Source organism: Pseudopodoces humilis, chromosome 10, assembly GCF_049639895.1.
Source record: "Pseudopodoces humilis isolate 2021_Gansu_Grassland_sample_001 chromosome 10, ASM4963989v1, whole genome shotgun sequence".
In the NCBI taxonomy this organism is placed as follows: Eukaryota; Metazoa; Chordata; class Aves; order Passeriformes; family Paridae; genus Pseudopodoces; species Pseudopodoces humilis.
In genome coordinates this window covers 13,555,805-13,572,906 of record NC_142209.1, presented here as the reverse complement: position 1 = coordinate 13,572,906, position 17,102 = coordinate 13,555,805, and the positions used below count along the sequence as shown (strand labels likewise).

The following is a 17,102-nucleotide window of genomic DNA, read 5'->3' as shown; positions in this document are numbered from 1 at the left end:
GGCAGCTGCATTCTCTGCCTCCCAGGGATGTACACGATGAGCATTTGGTCCCTTTCCTAATTCTTTGCATAGTTTTTTTGGCTCTAGGTATAGTTTCTGCAGACATACAAGCTGAATGAACACTATTTTTTTTTTTCATTTTAAACAAAACAAGTACCATGTTTTATCACCACTCTCTCTCTGTCTCTCAGATTGGATTTCTTAAATTCACATGGGTTAAGCATTTTCATAAACCATATTGGCTGCAGTAAGCTGCATTTGAATCATCATTTAGAGAAGTGAAGATTTAATTTCATGGTGGAATTAAGGTTGACATTTCCTTTTTATTTACACTACACCAAGGATTAATAAGGTTACTATAACCTTAATCTTTGATAGCTCAACAATAGAATACTCCGGGATTACCACAAAAGCTGGATTTTAACTCTTTTAATCCCATTATTGTTGATAACCTTATCAACACTGTGCTCCACCATAGAGGTGGAGTGGAAGGATCTCAGACTCTGAAGTTCCTTACCACAGAGCAACACTCATAGTTTAAATAGAAGAGCCAGAGACAGTTGCTTGGTTGATGCCTGCAGTGAGGTTCACAGTTTGCAGTAGGGCTGCAATGCTGCTTTTAAGAGCCTTGTCAGAGATCTTTGCCAAGAAAAACATTGGTCCAGTGGCATATGTTGGAGGAGCAATGCAAGGTTGCTCTAATTCCCTTACTTTGTTTTTCCCTCCTCCCATGCGACAACTACTCCAAGAATCAGACTGCCAGTCTGGCAAGTTGAGATCCAGAAACTTACTGCTAATTACCATGTTTACAATTCCCAACCTGTCTGTTGGTGCCAACAATCAAACTGCATCCTCTTGAGTGCACCAAAAGACACTTGCTGGCAGTAGTTTCCTAAGGTTCCAGGCTGGCTACATTAATTACCGTTAACTTAATTTTTGCGTATTGAAAAGCAGCTTTAATTAGCGATTCCATGGACCAAGATCATCCTTTTATGAGTTTCAAGGAATAGCAGCTCAACTTATAGACTGCTTACCAACCTATGAGCCTTTTATTTGGAAGCGCAAGTGGTAGTAAATTTATATGTGGCCTAATAAATAAAGTAGGCAGAGGTTCAGTAAAAATCACACCAGAAAACAAAAGGTTACACCTTCCCTTTGAATTAAAAGGAAGCTCTAAAAAGGAAGGTTGGATATATTTTATCATTCTCAGTAAACATTTGACAGCACAGAATAAGTGTATTCTGAAGGTATATCACATTCTGAAGGTATATCACTGAATCGAAGTATTTAATGAATTAAAAAATAAGAACTCATGTATTTTATGAACTCAGTGAAAGAGACCCCAAACTCAAATAACTGCAAGGCAGACCCTGAACAAAGAGGATTCCCTTTGTGCCCTGTGAGTCCCAGCCTGAGACTGCTGAAGGCCACCTGACTACTCAGTTGGTATCCCCTTTTGTTGGGCGCATGCCTCAACCTGGCCAGGGTCAGCAGAGCACACAGGGCTGTGCAGTACCTGGGAACAGGCTGCCTGCTAAAGGTGTGTGCCTGGGGCCATGCCTGCAGAGCCCACCCAATGGCCACACTTCCACACACCCCCCCACTCCAAGAAATACATTTCTAGCTGGGATTTTCCATGGCAATGGGATTCAATCTCCAAGATGCTGACTTTAAAATGTTGGTCTGTTGATAAGAGCTGCACCACACCACCTCTCTGAAGACGTTTTTCTCTGTTTACTGCCTTTCATGGAGCTAAAAGACAGAGAGCAGAGCTAGCCCGAACTCTGCCCAGTTGCAGCTTGGCATTCCTGGGGTGGATGAGCCACTGGCCACAGCACAAGGCTGCTTTTGGTCACTCTGGCAGCATGTGGATGCTGGTGCAGCCAATACCTGTCTGTGCTGAGGCTGCAATCAGTCTCATCTCTTAGGGGCAGTTTGGTGTGTCACAAGCATCTGAACATGGACAGTTTTAAGAGGACTCTGCATTCAGAGCAGTACCATGTCCATATCTGCTTCTAACAGCACTGGTCCTACCTGGCTGTGTAAAAATAGGCCTAAGTGTCTGATTTTGGGCCCTTTTTTCTAAAAACTTGGTCTAACTGGTGCCCTAACAGTGAGACTGTCTTTTCTGCCCTGCAGCAGATTCTCCACCATCTCATCAAGACCCAAGATACCAACCAACCTCCCTGCTCTCCTGGCAGTGTTTCACAGGCTGCCAGCCACTGCCAGGCTCCTGCCCTTGCACCACAGTCCTGCTCTGTGAGGTTGCAATAGGCTACTAAGGAAAAGATAACCCGGGGCAAGATTCAGGCGTATGCAAAGCAGTGTGGGGTAGGGGAAATAGAGCCAGAGCAGGGAGTAAGCCAAGGAGACAGACACTAAAATCAACAGGCATTTTAACTTACAGGGGAAGAAGGTAAGGAAAATGAATCAGTGCTCCCAGAGGAGGCAGTCTGAATCTACTCTGATCCTAAAGCAAGAGAGTGGAAACAGGCATTTAAGAGCAGTTCATTTATACAAGGAGTACTGAATATACCAAGCAAACTACCAAAGGAAGCAATAAACCTGCATCTTGGAGAATGGTCTAAAAGGAGTTAGATTGGCACTTTAGAGCAAAGAGATATTTGAGGCTGCAAAGGCAAGCAGCAGTGCACGGAGACACGTGGACATAGCTCACGTGGCCCATGCTATTGACGTGTTTTCCCTATCCCAGCCTGCTGAGCTTGATTACTTACATCTTGTGTAACTTACATAGTCTAAAGAGAGTCAGCCAATTTCCACTCAATTTATAATTTAGCAAGCAGAGGAGCTCGATTCTTCTAATTTACATAAAACATACATAAAACTGAAAACAAAATAGCTTTAGAGCATATGGGCAAAGTACACAAGAGCCACGGAGGAAACCAGGAGTGAAGAAGGATATGGAGCAAAAGCACTGTCTGGATTGTGCTTTGCTAAGGGGTTCTGAGTACCTTATTTATGATAAATATCTCACAGACAAGCAAGTCTTTATCATCACAGACGTGCTGGTGAACAATTGGCACACCAACATCGTAACGCTGAATGGGGCTTTTCTACTGCACCTTTCTCTTTCTAGGTAAAGAAGTATTGTTGAAAACCTTCTGCAACAATATGGCAAGACAGAATCAGTGTGTATGATGGCAGAACTGCCTTGCTCCCATTCTCTCTTGGACATGTCCTTTTCTCATGAAGAAAGGCAGGGAGCTCTCACCCTGTGGGTAAAACCAAGTCAGCATTCCACTTCCTGGGGAGCTGCAATGGGGCTGCGCTCTTGTGACCATTTCTCCTGCATTCCTCCTCCAGGACTGCCGGGCTCTGGCAGAGCCAGCGAAGGCATTCTCTGAGAGGAGACACCACCTGCCAAGTGTGGAAGCTGGTATTCCTCCCGTGGCATGGGAGGCTCCAAATCGTGCCTCTCCTCTCCATTTGCCTGAGGAGTCATCCTGGGTACTAACAATAGACTCCATGGAGGCTGGTGGAGCTCAGGCTGCCTCACCAACTTCTGTCTGAATTCAGTCATTTCCAGTGAGCAATGTATAAATAGATGCTGCCTCATTATTGATGTATATTGTGCAAAGGGTTTAGCCAGGGATGAAGCTTGCCTGCTTTCCTTTTATGGATGAAAAGCGGGATCCCAGAGCCTTTATGTGAGATGTCTGCACATATCAATCAAACCACACCAGGAGGAAGATTCTCTGCTCTTAGTTCCATGTTAAATGGCAGCCACATGGCCACGGGAGCAAAATGCATGTATGTGCATGTGTGTATAGGCACATTCACAAATATGCACAACAAAATGAAATGAAAAAATAATTCTAATGGTCAGAGTCTAATTTTTCTATTCCATTTCAAATCCCAAGACCGGACTGCAGTCTGGGCTACTCTGACACAAATCTCATCTGACATCATTATAAACCACTGATTTACACTAATGGAAGACTTAGCCTCTGATTTAGGAGGCAGACCTTAGCGGCTGGCCCAAGCCTGAGCCTCTCAGCCCTGCAGCCTGGCTGTAGCGCACTGATACTTGCTGGCTAAATTTGATCACAAACTCCAATGAAGGCGAGCTATCGATATTTCAGAAAGCCATTCCTCACACTTCTGAGCAGCAAACGGCCCATCACTAAGAAGGCCAGACCCTTGTCAGCATGAGCTGACTTATATGTAATGAAACACTGACCTCACTGCTAGCTCCAGAGTTAATCTCAGAAGAGAGATTTTATAAGAGAAAGCAGAGCTATTGTTCTGAGCCTCTCTACAGAGCACACGTTTAATTTTTGCATCCAAAAAATGTGGAATACTTAAGATAGAGTTGCATTTGATAAAAAATAAAACCTGAAAACTCTATCTAGGTGTTGTGTGTGTGTGGATTTGATTTGTTTTCCTTGGATTTCTCATGACTCCCATTCAGCATCCCTTCCTTCACTGGAGTTTTTCCTCTCTCTCTACCAGGGAGGCTGAAGCAGAGTGAGCTGCAGCTCCAGCAAAAGAAAACTAAACATGTCTATGTTCATCTCTAACCAAGGGTCTGGACTGGTCCTGCCTTCTTTTCTGGCAAGAATTTACAAAGACAGAAATGACAAGCATCTAAACAAGAGCAAAAGTGAGTGGGTTTAGCTCTTGCTTCCTAGAGCAGGACTTGCAGATCCAGTTTTCATCAAGAGGGTTCTTTGAACAACTGAAGGCAAATGGATTTGTGTTATCACATGTGCAACACATGATGGGACAGCCACATGATGTCATAATACAACAAAGGACAGTGAGCAGTCAAAACAAAAAGGATTGTACTGAAACCTTGAAAGTAATTATGTTACTGTGTTCTGCATAACTCAGACCCTGGCAAACATGTGGGGAAAAAGGTGTCTTTCTTAAAAATGGAAAAATCACCACCTCATAAGCTGAAGTCTGAGAAAGTTTCCACTGCTCTCCTCTATAGTTCAAGACCTTCGGAAAAAAAAAAAAAAAAAAAGGAAAATAAATGATCCTGACATTTCTAAAATAAAACATGTTGAGAAAGAAAATCCCTTCTATCCTCTCAAATATTTTGCATGTATTGTAAACAAGAAGGCAAACAGAAAGGCAGCAGAGGAAAGTAGAGGAACAAGAAACTATTTTTATCATAGTGGTCATTTTTAACAACCATAGCATCAAGATTGTAGTAAGTGTTGCTCTAGTAGAAGAAGCAAGCAATAAACTGTGAAACAGAAGAATGTATCATGGCAAATTGATGAAGAGGTAATATGAAACAAATTTTCTTGGAGTAAACAGGTAAGTTATCTCCTGAAGAATGATTCTTAGAGGAAGAGCTTCCAGATGGTGGGAAGCATTAGTGCATCAAGCCTCCCTGCTCTTACTATTTTCCACCTAAATTAAAGAAATAAAATAAATCCTTAATAATGCAGTAATTAGTGATGCCTTTTTATTTGATTTTTTTATCAGTGTCTTAGTAGGAGAATGTGAATATTTGCACAGCTATTACTATCAGATAATCTAAAAGCAGTCATATGAAATCTACATTATCTATGTAAATGCCTCTGTAAGATGCAGTGAGATGGTTCTTTTTTTGGTAACAGGCTGCACAATTGCATGCTGTACTGTTCTGGTTCAGAATGTTCCTCTTTCTCCAATTAGAGAAGACCAGCCCCATGATGATCACTTTATCTTTTATTTCCAATGATTTAGAAGATTGGTTTGACCTGTGATCATTAATAAACTTTGTGGTATTGTCCTGATTTGGTAAGGGAACTTCTAATATTGCAAACAAGGTTATGAATCAGCAATTGTTAATATTAAAGTCTACACTAAAGCTATGTTTTTGCAACATTTCAAGCCTCACACAGTAATGTGAAAGGGGCGTACACTGCGTGCAACTCAGATGAGCTGATACAGAACAACAGGGTGGTGACACCTGACCCGAAAACAGATAAAAGATCTGCTTGGTCTGCAATACTCTTGAGTAGTTTGGAAAGTGTAGGTTACCTCTTGTGGGCCTAGCCTTTTCTTTCTAGTGGTATAAAGTGCTGAGAAAGTGCTGCCGTTTCAGCCCCATGGAGCTGTGTTGCAACAGTCAGAGGCCTCCCCGGACGGCTCTCCAGCCCTCCCAGGGTGACTACTGCTTGCTGTGTTTTGGCCAAGTTAATTTAACTTCTCCCAGGCAAGGGCTTTCCTGCCTGGAGGTTGCTCTGTTGCTTTATATCATCCCCACTGGCTAGAGGGGTATTGGGTTCACTGGAAGGAAATGTTTCTTGATAGCCATGCTGCATTTTCTCCATATATAGCTTCTAGGTCTATTTGCACACACCAGGCTACACTGCTTTCCTGCAGACAGGAGAAATTCTGAACCCCCTGAAATCAATGGAAAATTCCCACTGGTTTCTGCAGGAAAATGATTTCAAAAGCAGGCTACTAATTTCATTTATCTATATGGGCATTATTATGTAATTTTGGCTAGGTATGTAAAGTCATATATGTGTGTGTATGTGTGTATAAAAATAAATGTATATATATATATATATATATATATATATATATACACCACCTTTCAGCTACATATTCAAGGCTCTTATTTTTCCCATCAATCAACCCACTCTAGTTTCTGAAACATTTCACCTAATTTTTTGTTGTCTGCTTATATCTAGATACTGTTTTTCAGTAAGCAGGAAGCAAACTACCAAACTTGTATGACATTCCAGCCCTGGTTTCAACACTTCTGGTGCATACTTCCAGCGCCACACTGCGATGCCTCCTCACCTACAGTCCCTGGTGCCTCACCCTTCCTCTGCCTTCTGACTCTGAAAAGCTGGGTCACATCTACCTTCTACCATCACCTCCTAGACTCTTCTCTTTACCTTCCTCAGGATCCTGTCTGTCCTTTGCAGTCAGACTCTTTCCACCACCTCTATGAATTCTGGCTTGTTTTTTCACTTTTAGACTACTTATTTTTGGACTATCATTTAAATTTCTTTTGAGTCATTGTTATTATCGAGCCAACATTTATAAATAGCTCTATGCATTGCAGGTATGTGATAATCAAGTCCTTTGATTTTTGAGCAATTTGGTTACTAAATGATAGCAATAAAAAGCATGTAATCATCATGGGCATTAGCCCAGGAAATGTTTCTAGCATTAAAGCTTTCAGGAGGTAGATGATGATTCTGGTAAAAATTTATGGCTCTTAATAATGAGTGTTATGATTTACCTTTGCAATACTAAATGGTGAGGTGTCATAACAGCTATGGGTAATACCTGGGGGCGATGCTTTTCAGAAAAATAGTAATCTTTTAAAAGGAAGAGAAGAAAAAGCCTTTTGTGTATGTAAAGACGTGATTTATTTTTAAAAGGGCATAAAAATCCAGTTGTGTACATTACGGCTAGTGTGATGTAAAAAGGCAGAGAAAAATGCTAGTTAGCTTATTCTTACAGCTGCAAAGTATGTGTAGAGCTCTGTGGATGTATAGGTATTACTGTTTTCAGTTTCCTCAAGAAAACCCTATAAACACTAGAAGCCACCTAAATTGACACGAAAGACAATAACTTGTTATGGGAAGAAAACACACTTCCCCCAAAATCATATGTAGACTTCAAAGCAGTAAAAACAGTAAAAAGTAAAAACATCTGCATAACTGTACACATCTACATGGAACACTGTGGGCATTTATTTTAGGCAAATTTGCAGCAGCAAGAGGAATCATAACACAGGTCATAAATACGCACTGCAACAGCATAGCCCCTGCTGAGGTGAGTGGGTGTTGTGCCTCTGTCAGGTCTGGGAGAATGGAGACTACTCTAGCTCTAGTCCCTCTTCAGAGAGGGGTTCCTGTATATAGATATGTATATTTATTCCATTCAGGGATATAAACATATTTAAGGGCTGTAGTTTTATATATTTCTGGAAAGAGCACCTGAAGTCCAATGGCAGTCCCTACCACTTAATTTAGGGTACTGCTAAGCAGAGAAACGCTTCACGCTATGGGCAGACCCAGGCAGGGCTGTGGCCCTGCCTGCACAGGACAGTAGGGACCAAAACCACTCTTTGTTCTCCCTCTCCCACCACAGGGCACGATGTGCCCATTGTGCTGGAGGACACAGCCCTTTGGGCAGCTCCCTGCTCCAGGAAGGCCCCATCAGGATGAGGGACAGCCAGTGTCACAGTGTCACCTGCTCTGCACCAGGGCCGTGCCACACCAGCGGCTGCTCTGCCATCAAGTGCCTGTGCCACTCTGGGGGCCCTGGCGTGACAATGACTTACCTATGGCAGCAGCCTTCGAGGCTACTCCAGCGGAGAAAATTACCCAGAGATATAAATCTTCATAGGATTATGGCCTTTAAAGACAAGGCTAAGTTCAAGTGATTATTTTTGGGGTAATTTTTTAATTCAATTTTCTACCAGGATGCAGATTACAAAACCCATTTCAAAGCAGAAATTTAGTATTCTGAATTAATTAAATATGCCCTCACCAAAGTAGCTGTTAATGCACATTTGGTGCTGCCACAAACCTCATTCTAAAATATCCTAGGAAATGTTCATACTGGCACAATTAAACCCCTTCATTTATAAAGTAATTTCTTACTGTGTTCCACTATAAACTTTTAGTGTAATTTTTGCCATTAATGAAACATCGTTAGACTACTAGAGGCAGGGAGGTTTTAGAGTTATTTTTTAGCACACAGGATTCACAATTTCTAAAGCAAAGTAGGAAGTGTAGCATTGTAAAAAACGTCTTTCACTAGGGGTCTAGTCTTTCCCACAGTGAAATCAATTGGGACTTTGCTATTGCATTGGATACCAGGATTTGGCCCTAAATATTTTTGATGTAACATGAGCAAGCCTGCTTTCCTGAGCAGTCCTGTGGAAGCTATGTGCATTGCCACGATCAGATCCATAGCATGAATAGTCACTACTTGGAGGTCACTTATTCAGAAATGACCCCTTCTGTCCTTCAATGTATATATGTGACAGACCCCTGGAACTGCTAATAAATGGGGGGAGTCCCTCTGAGATCATGATATAAGGAAACATCATCCAAGAGTCCACATTGAGCATTTACATAACATTCTAGAATAATTTTGGTGAGCATATCCAGTATTTCTCCAACCGGATCTTATACTTTCGCTCTTTTAACCCACATAGCATAGCAATTCCCAAAAGATTTTAGAGAAATCTACAATCATCAAAATGTTAATTTTGACAATGACAAAGAGTACATGCATTAAAAATGCATCAGCCCTGTCATTAAGGCATTATTCAGCAAAACCATCTCATCATGCTTTACAGAGAGCAGCTAGAGGAAACCAAGTATAAGGAACCATTTGCTAAGCTTGTGTTTATGGGTACCAGTCCAATACATACTACACAAGTTACTCAACCAAGCAAAGAGCAAACAAATCCACACCCTTTATGTGATGAAATGGGAACTCTTAACAATATTCTAAGTCATGACTCAAGGGAAAATGTCAACTAAAAGCTCTGACCAGAGGAAGGTTTGTAATACAAACCTGGGTTTTAAAATAGTGTTTCCATCGCTGTTCCTGCAGCACTTGAGAATGTGGCTGTGTTACGGTGCTGAACTGACTGATTTAGCAGCTGATCATGTCTTTTTAAAGCATAATTTAACATTATTTCTGAGGCTGTTGAACATACTAAACTACAAGGAAAAAAATCTGCTTTCAAGTGGTATTAGAGAATCACAAGGATCAGAGTGCTAGCATCAAAGATGTGTCTAAAGAATAACAGATCCACACGTCTGTGTTACAACGAACACTCCACTCACTACTAGAGGCAACAGACTAAGACTGCTTTGGCAGTTGTTGGAAATTATTAAGTAGAACATTGACAGCCTTTCAATCTCTAAGCAAGAGACAGAGAGAAAGACATTCTCCATCAGCCCACCTGGTGCTCTCAATGATCACCCTACATCTGGCTTGTCCACATTAAAAATCATTCCTAGCCCCATCATAGCTGAGGTTGGGGAAGGATGCATTCAAAAACGCTGTCTTATCACAAGACTCCTGGTCTTGCTTTAAAATGGCTTCTGATCTAATTCACTTAAGGCTGAAATCTGGTCTCACAATTGTGAATACATGGCAACAAGACCTGGGATCATATGGGCATGTGGAGAGGCCTTGAACGGCAAAACACAGGGATGATCACACCCTGCTCTTTTTCTTTGCCAGGCTTGTGGGCAGAAGAGCGGGGAAAAAAGGACTGGAACTATGAATGCTATACCTGGATTTTCCTAAGCACAACATCTGAAAGACAGATCAGGTTTTAACCAAATCCTGTGCCCTGCTACTGAGACTGGAGAGAAGGACCTATGCACTTTGTGTTAAAGGGATGGGGCATGTCTTGGCCAGTTATGGGAATCAACACTCCCTTAGTTGTGTCTCCCACCTGTCCAGCTGCAAGTAGCATTTGGGGAGTCCTGAGCTCTTGGAAAGGGCACAAATAAGCCACCACCCGAGCTGCAGAGGGGAAAAAAACCCTCAGCTCTGGCCCTGAGCATGTGTCTCAATCTGGGGCCTTAGAAGCTGATAAACTCTGCTGGGCTGGAGCTGGTGTGAAGGTGGCTTCTTAATCCTGCCCTCACCAGGTCGCAGGGTGAGGATAAAAGAGCAAGAGGGGCATTGCTTTCATCGAAAGCAACCGGCCTCAAGCTGCTCCCCAGGAGCGGCCCCACTGGATGGCCGAGCCCCTCGGCAGCCGGGGAAGAGGGGCTTTCCCGGGCGTCGGGCGCTCCGCGGCCGTGCGGGATGTCCCTCGCCTCGCTAGCACGGGGTGCTCGGCACCTCCCCGCCCTCGGGCACCCGCAGCCCCGCACGACTCGGCTGCTGCGGCCGCGGGGCCGTGCCCGCCGGCGGGGCGGCAGCCCGGGCTCTGCCGGGGGGCGCGGACGGAGCCGGGGCCGCCGCGACCCGGCGGGCACTCCGCGTCCCGGCGGGAGGGACCCCCGGCAGGCGAGGCCGGCCGACTCGGCTCCCCCATCCGGGCCCCACGCCGGAGAGGGACGAGGGGCCGCGGACGGAGCGGGCTGGGGGCTGCCGACCGAGTGCCGGGGCACCGGGGCCGCCTGGACGGGGCGGGAGCCTTCCCCCGGCCCCAGCGCAGCCTAAAGAGCGCTGCCCGCCCAGGCGCAGCCCGCAGCGGCCGCGGCTCCCCCGGCCACCCTCTGCCGAGGAGCTCGGCCAGCCCTGCCGCGGCCCTCCCCAGCCCTGGGCTTGCTCCCACGCACACACACACACCGGGCACCCCCCTCCGCAAGAGACAGGGCGTTCGAGCTCCCCCCGCCCGGGCAGAGACACAGAATGAAACATTGCAAAGCGTAGGAAAAGATGGAAAAGGTGCTACCTTGGCAACTAGAGGAGGTGAGGAGCCAGCTGGTGGGCTGGGGGCGGTCGCGCTGCCTGCCTGCCTGCCCGCCGCCGGTACTCTCCTCGACTACGCGTATTCTTAAGCAATAACAACGTAATCCGTATTATCCACCCAAGAATACCCGTCACCGAAGAGAGTCAGAAAGCTGCTGCTGTTGCTGCTGCTGCTGCTGCTGCTGCTGCTGCTGGAAGTGCTGCACCGGGACAATAAATCCATAACTATAATTCGCCTCTAGAAGAAGGAGAATCCACAAGGGTTGCCGAGCGATCTTGTCCCATATCCAGTGGACGCAGAACCTTCCCACCCTGAGGAAGAGAACGAGAGGAGTAGGCATTTAATACACACACGTACAGTCCCTCTGCTCTCCTGCTCCCTTATTGGAGTGAGCAAGGGCTTGCAGGCGAGGTGAAAGGAAATAAATCAAAGTAAGGCTGAGTTTACCTGGTGATTGCCTGGATTCTTCCTCTGTGCTTCTCTGGTATCCTATTCCCTAGCTGTATGCTCCATCAATTCTCTCTGGGAGCTTGCAGGAGATGTCACACGCAGCAACAGATTCCTGTAAAAGAGATGCACGGTTAAGCACACAAATATTACAAATCTGTTTGCATAGGTGGGCTTGGGAAAGCTCCGATAAAGCAGCAGACACGCCTGAGAGACTTTTCATCTGAGCTTTGGAAATGCATTTTACAAGTCCTGACTCACACTGACTCGATGTGCTACCAAGGAGGGAGGGCGGAAAGGAAGGCGATGGAGAGGGAAAAAAAAAAATCAAAGAAAAAAATAGCAAAGGCTCCGATCTCAGCAGAGGCACTCCACTGTCAGGCCTCCTAGCGCCATAAAAATCTAAGGCGAAAAAGGCTTCAAAGTACAAATTCTGCGCTCTCCGCTCCCCGCGTGTCCCCGAACGGCGGAGCCCGGTGGCTGCGAGGCGCCGAGCCGGGCAGGCGGCCCCGCGGCGGCGGGCGGGGGCGGCGGCAGCGCACCTCCGCCCTGACACCTGCCGCCGCCCTGCCAAGGTTTGCAAAAGGCGAACCGGGGGAAAAAATAACAATAATAAAAGAAGTTATTTCCGAATGGCGCCCGCGGCTCTGCCCGTCACCCGGAGCAGTTCCCTTATCAGCAGCACTCGTGCCTGGGGGAGGCGGGAGGGGGAAGCTTTGTCTGATGATCTGCCGCGGTGATAATAAACGTTTATTGTTCGCCAACTAAATAGAAAGGATCTCTGCAACGTCATGGCACAGCACACTTCGCCTAGCGCTAAGGAACTTCTCCGTGCTATTTCACCCCGGCTCCTGATGCTAAGAACAGCTTCCGTGTGAGTGGTGGGGAGGGGGCAGTGAGATTAGCACGGCGCGGTCCGAACCCGCGCAGAGCAGGGGTACTCCGCACTTCTTCAGCCATGAGTAATTATGCAGCACACACAGCCCTCATTATCCACTGCACTCGGTGACTGACCAGCTTGTTGATTAGATTCCAACTGAAATTAATACAAGATGCTTGCTTTTTCTATATATTTCTTCCTTAACACGAGCCCTTGTCTCAGTTGACGTATTACCACTATGCTTCCTATGAAAACATACGAGAAGACAGCACTTGTTTTGTATCACAGACTCTTGCTTGAATTTGAAAGAAATGAGAAAAACAAAGAGAGAAAGAGAAAAAAATACTTTGATAGCTACATTACCTTAATTAATTAAAAAATCATTTCCAACACACTCTCCTCTATTTTAATCTAATTTTAGGTGTAATTTCCTATATCCTCTAACACAGCAAGCTTTCAAGTCGTATTCTAAATGGCAGCTGGAAAGTAAATAACAAACACTGTAATTTTTCCCCGCTGTGAAACTGAAGGCTGTAACCCCATTAGCTGGGGTTGGAACTCAAATATCTGATGCAGTGGGTTTCCTTCAACTTGAACAAAAGCCGTTTGAAAAAGTGAAATGCACCGAGTCGTGGCAAAAACACTCTATACAGATACCCTAGACCGATGTTCTCCGAAATGGGGAGGCGCTCCACAAATGCATCGAGAATTAGGCAAAAATCCAAACTTTGCGTGGGTTGTTTTTTTTATTGTTTTTGGTTTTTTGTTGTTTTTATGGTTTGGGTTTGTGGGTTTGTTTTTTGTTTTTTTTTTTTTAATATTAAAGAACGCGGTTCTCGGGGAAAAGCAGCCCCGCTCGGAGCCAGCGCTGTTCTCGCTGTGTCCATCTGACACTGCCCTTCCCCTCCCCGAACATCAGCCCCCCCACTACTCCCCGCCAATACAGCGCCTGCCGAAACTTCCCGTGCCCAGCCCCGCTGCCGCCGCCCCGCACCGGCCCGGCTCGCCGCACCCCCTGCCCGCGGGCCCCTCAGCACCCGCGGGGACGGACAGCGCCGAGTGCCGCCCGCCGCGCCGCTCCCGGGGCCGCCGCTGCCGCCGCCGGGGCCCTGCCAGCCCCGCGCCCCTGCCCGCCCCGGCCCCGGCGCTCCCGGCCGGCCGCACGCCCTCGGGCAGCGGAGCAGCGAGCCCCGCCGCGCTGCCGCCCCGCACCTTCTCCGCGGAGGGCGGGAGGTGCCCGTGGCGGCGCGCCGCGGCACTAAATACCTTTGTTCACCGGCTCCGGAAAGCCATGTTTATCTGCGCTGCCGCCCCGCTCCGTGCCGAAAGAGCCCGGGTGCCGGAGCGCCAGCCCGGAGGGGCCGGGGAAGGGCCCTGGGGGGCACCTCCGCCTCCTCCGCCGTGCCCGCGGAGGGGGACGCGCACACCACACAACACACACACACACACGCACACGCACACACACACAGAAGGGAGGGGATCGGATGGAGGGAATTAAACAATTAAGCTATCAGGAGCGCAGCTCTGAGCAGAGCTCGGACTCTCCACGAAAAGCAAATTTCATAGGGGGGAATACTGATCCAATCCGTCAATAGAGAGGCACGATGTCTTTTCGTGTGGGAAATTGTTCTGAATTAGGGGGCTCGCTGGTGAAAGAGGGGAACAAGAAAAAAAAAAAAAAAAAAAAAGGAAGAAAGGAAGAAGGAAGAAAATATTCATGCCCGCTCAAAGGGAGCCTCTTCTAAAAATCGCTGGAAGATCGCTCCTTTTGCCACCTACCCGAGTAACCACCAGAAATCCACCTCTATTGAAGCGCTTACCCTTTAAATCCAGGTTTCGAGCAGAACTCCAACTGTGTGTAAAGCCAGGGAGTCATCTGATGTGTGATGGGGAATGGGCTCTGGGCAGCAGAAAGCAGCTTTCTCTCCTGGTGCCGGATTACCATGTTAACAAACCCCGTGAAGGGACCCCGGCGCCTCTGGCTGGCCATGTCTCGTTGCTTTCACACATCGGCGGCTGCTCTTGCTTCCCATGTCCCCGGCGATCGCCTCTCAGATGAATGTGGGCTTCCAGAAAAGGAGTCGGGGGGGAGAGGAGGAAAAAAAAAAATCGCCTAATGCAATCAAATCGATCTGATCTACACCATCTGTCGCCTGCCACTACACACAAGCGTTAAAATAGGAAAACGGGAGACACTGACAGCTCAGGAAGGTTGTTCTGCAGAGTTCATTTTTAGCAGAGCATAATTGGGTATGGACAGCATACAGTTACCAAAGCTGCTGTTAACCATCCAGTAGAGGATCCCGAACATGCTAATGGTGGATTAATTGAGGAAGATCTGACGTGCAAGCTTCATAGTCTCTTATTCATGACTTCCCAACGGGAAAGGACCAATGCCGTGTGGGACTATGGTAACACAGAGTCAAAGAGCTGCTAAGAAAATGGCTCTGTGTTCATAGCACCTCTCTCTGATAACAAACATATGTCGACCAGAACCGTTTAGCAGGATGGGGAAAATGAAATTTTCTTAGCCGAGGTTAGCAATTCCCATCGCTTGCACTTAAAGAGAAGTGAAAAATGGTCTGCGGGTCTAAGGTGCTTTCAAGTGCTGGTGTCAGGCTTTGCAGCTAGTGAAAGCAGACGGATCCTGCTCAGATGGGGGGTTAAACCCCAAATTTCTTACTTCTTACTGTGACCAAAGTGCATCCTTAGCAAAGCTCTAAAGAAGTAGCTCTGCTAATTTCATCAGGAATGACGCAAGGTCGTTTTAATGCCAGGAACCCTTTTGACTTTTTCCAGCGGGAATGGCGCTTGAGCAAGACATTTCCGATCACTGAAATTTGACATAATCTCAGATAAATATGTTTTGGGGGGGGGGGGGGGGGGGAGAAGGGGGCGGCGAGTTGGGAAGAGACGGAGTATGCATCCAGACCTGCAATCACCCCTGCTGCCAACACTCCAATTTGGTAGCGTTTTCTAGGCTTTCCTGATTTATGAGGTTATAGAGCCTTACGTGTAATTATTAAAGCCATGTATGTACACAAGCCACAGACGCCTACGGCAGCCGTGTCTACACACACCGACGGGGAGACAAAGTGCGCCCGTCGGGATGCTCTCTTCCACTGCCTGATGAATCCATTGCCAGCGGGGGAGAAGGACTGCTGGGGCAAGCGAGGGCGAGTTCTCATCCGCCCTCCCCGGCGGAGGCTCGGGCAGGGCCGGGCGGCTCTGGGCGCGGGGCCGGCCCGGAGCTGTCCGCCCGCCCGGTGCTGAACGGCGGCCCGGCCCCGCACACAATGGCCCCTCTCCGCCGCGCAGGGCGCCGGCCGGCTGCCGCCTCCTACAAAGTCTGCGCGGAAGCCCTGCCGGTCGCTACAGCAATTAGGAAAGTTCCCCTTCGTTTCCATCTCTACTGTCTGAGTAGCAAAGAATAATAACGCCAATAATACGAATCCGAATGTAAACGTTCCCGTAAACAATTATCGTTTAGGGTAATTCCGGAGTAAACCCCATGATTCTCCTGGAAGTTTGTGTTAATATATTTAAAATAAATCTAGCATTTATTAATTGGATTAGCCTTGAAAACGTAGCCTAAAGACAAATCAAAAGCTGTACCCGATCTTTTGTTTCAATATCCATTAATTAAGCACTGCTGCCTACCTATACAGCATTCTCGGGTCCCGGCCGCGGCGCCGAGCCAGCGAGCCCCGCTGCCTTTGTTGGCATTTGCGTCCAACTATTGCCCTCTGCAGGTCAAGTCCCAGCCGCGGCGAGCGCTCCGCCGCTGTCGAGCGCTCCGCGGACGGGAGCTGCCGGGGCTCGACACCACCGGGCCCCTCTTCGAAAAAGATCCAACTTTTGTTTGGTTTGGTTCTTCACCCACGAGGGCTCAGACGTGTTTTCTTTAGGAGGGGCTACGAGTGGGGAGAGCCGGCACCAGCACTGCTCAGACCGTCCTCAACCTCCATTCCAGCCCTGGCCAGGAGACGAGAAAGTGAGGTGCCACTCTGAAGACGTGTTGTTTTCTTTCTCCCCTTGTCTCCATAAGACTACGGCAAGCTTCCTAGGCAAACCCTGCCCTTCCCCTGGGTTTGCAGAAGAAGCAGGAAGAACCCAGCACCAAACAGGATTGAGCAGGTGGCGACACTCAGGATTCCCCCGACTCCTCCAGTCGGGCAACTTTTCTTCGGGCACAACTTGAGAGTTTCCTTCTCTCACTCCCTGTCCCAGGGAGACCTCACGGAAAGCCAGGCGGGCTGCAGCGGCGGCTGCGAGGGGACTGCCCGGCAGCAGCCCCTCCCTCCGCCCCAGCCCCTCGCCCCCCAACCCAAAGGATGCCTCCTGCTGCTGGGGACAGCGGGAACTTTGGGCACCGCGCGGTGCCACTCCGGC

The 17,102-nt window shown here is 47.5% G+C and overlaps 1 long non-coding RNA gene across 1 annotated transcript in view; it reads right to left on the bottom strand.

The window, feature by feature from the left end:
* Positions 1 to 14,747, bottom strand: part of LOC148183682 (uncharacterized) — a 45,271-nt gene extending 30,524 nt beyond the window's left edge. Inside the window, exons 1-3 of the long non-coding RNA XR_015773347.1 lie at positions 14,531 to 14,747; positions 11,831 to 11,945; positions 11,366 to 11,694 (exon numbers count right to left, since the gene is read on the bottom strand). This is a non-coding gene — a long non-coding RNA (uncharacterized LOC148183682). The remainder of the gene's footprint in view (positions 1 to 11,365; positions 11,695 to 11,830; positions 11,946 to 14,530) is intronic.
* Between the last annotated feature and the right edge of the window lie 2,355 nt (positions 14,748 to 17,102).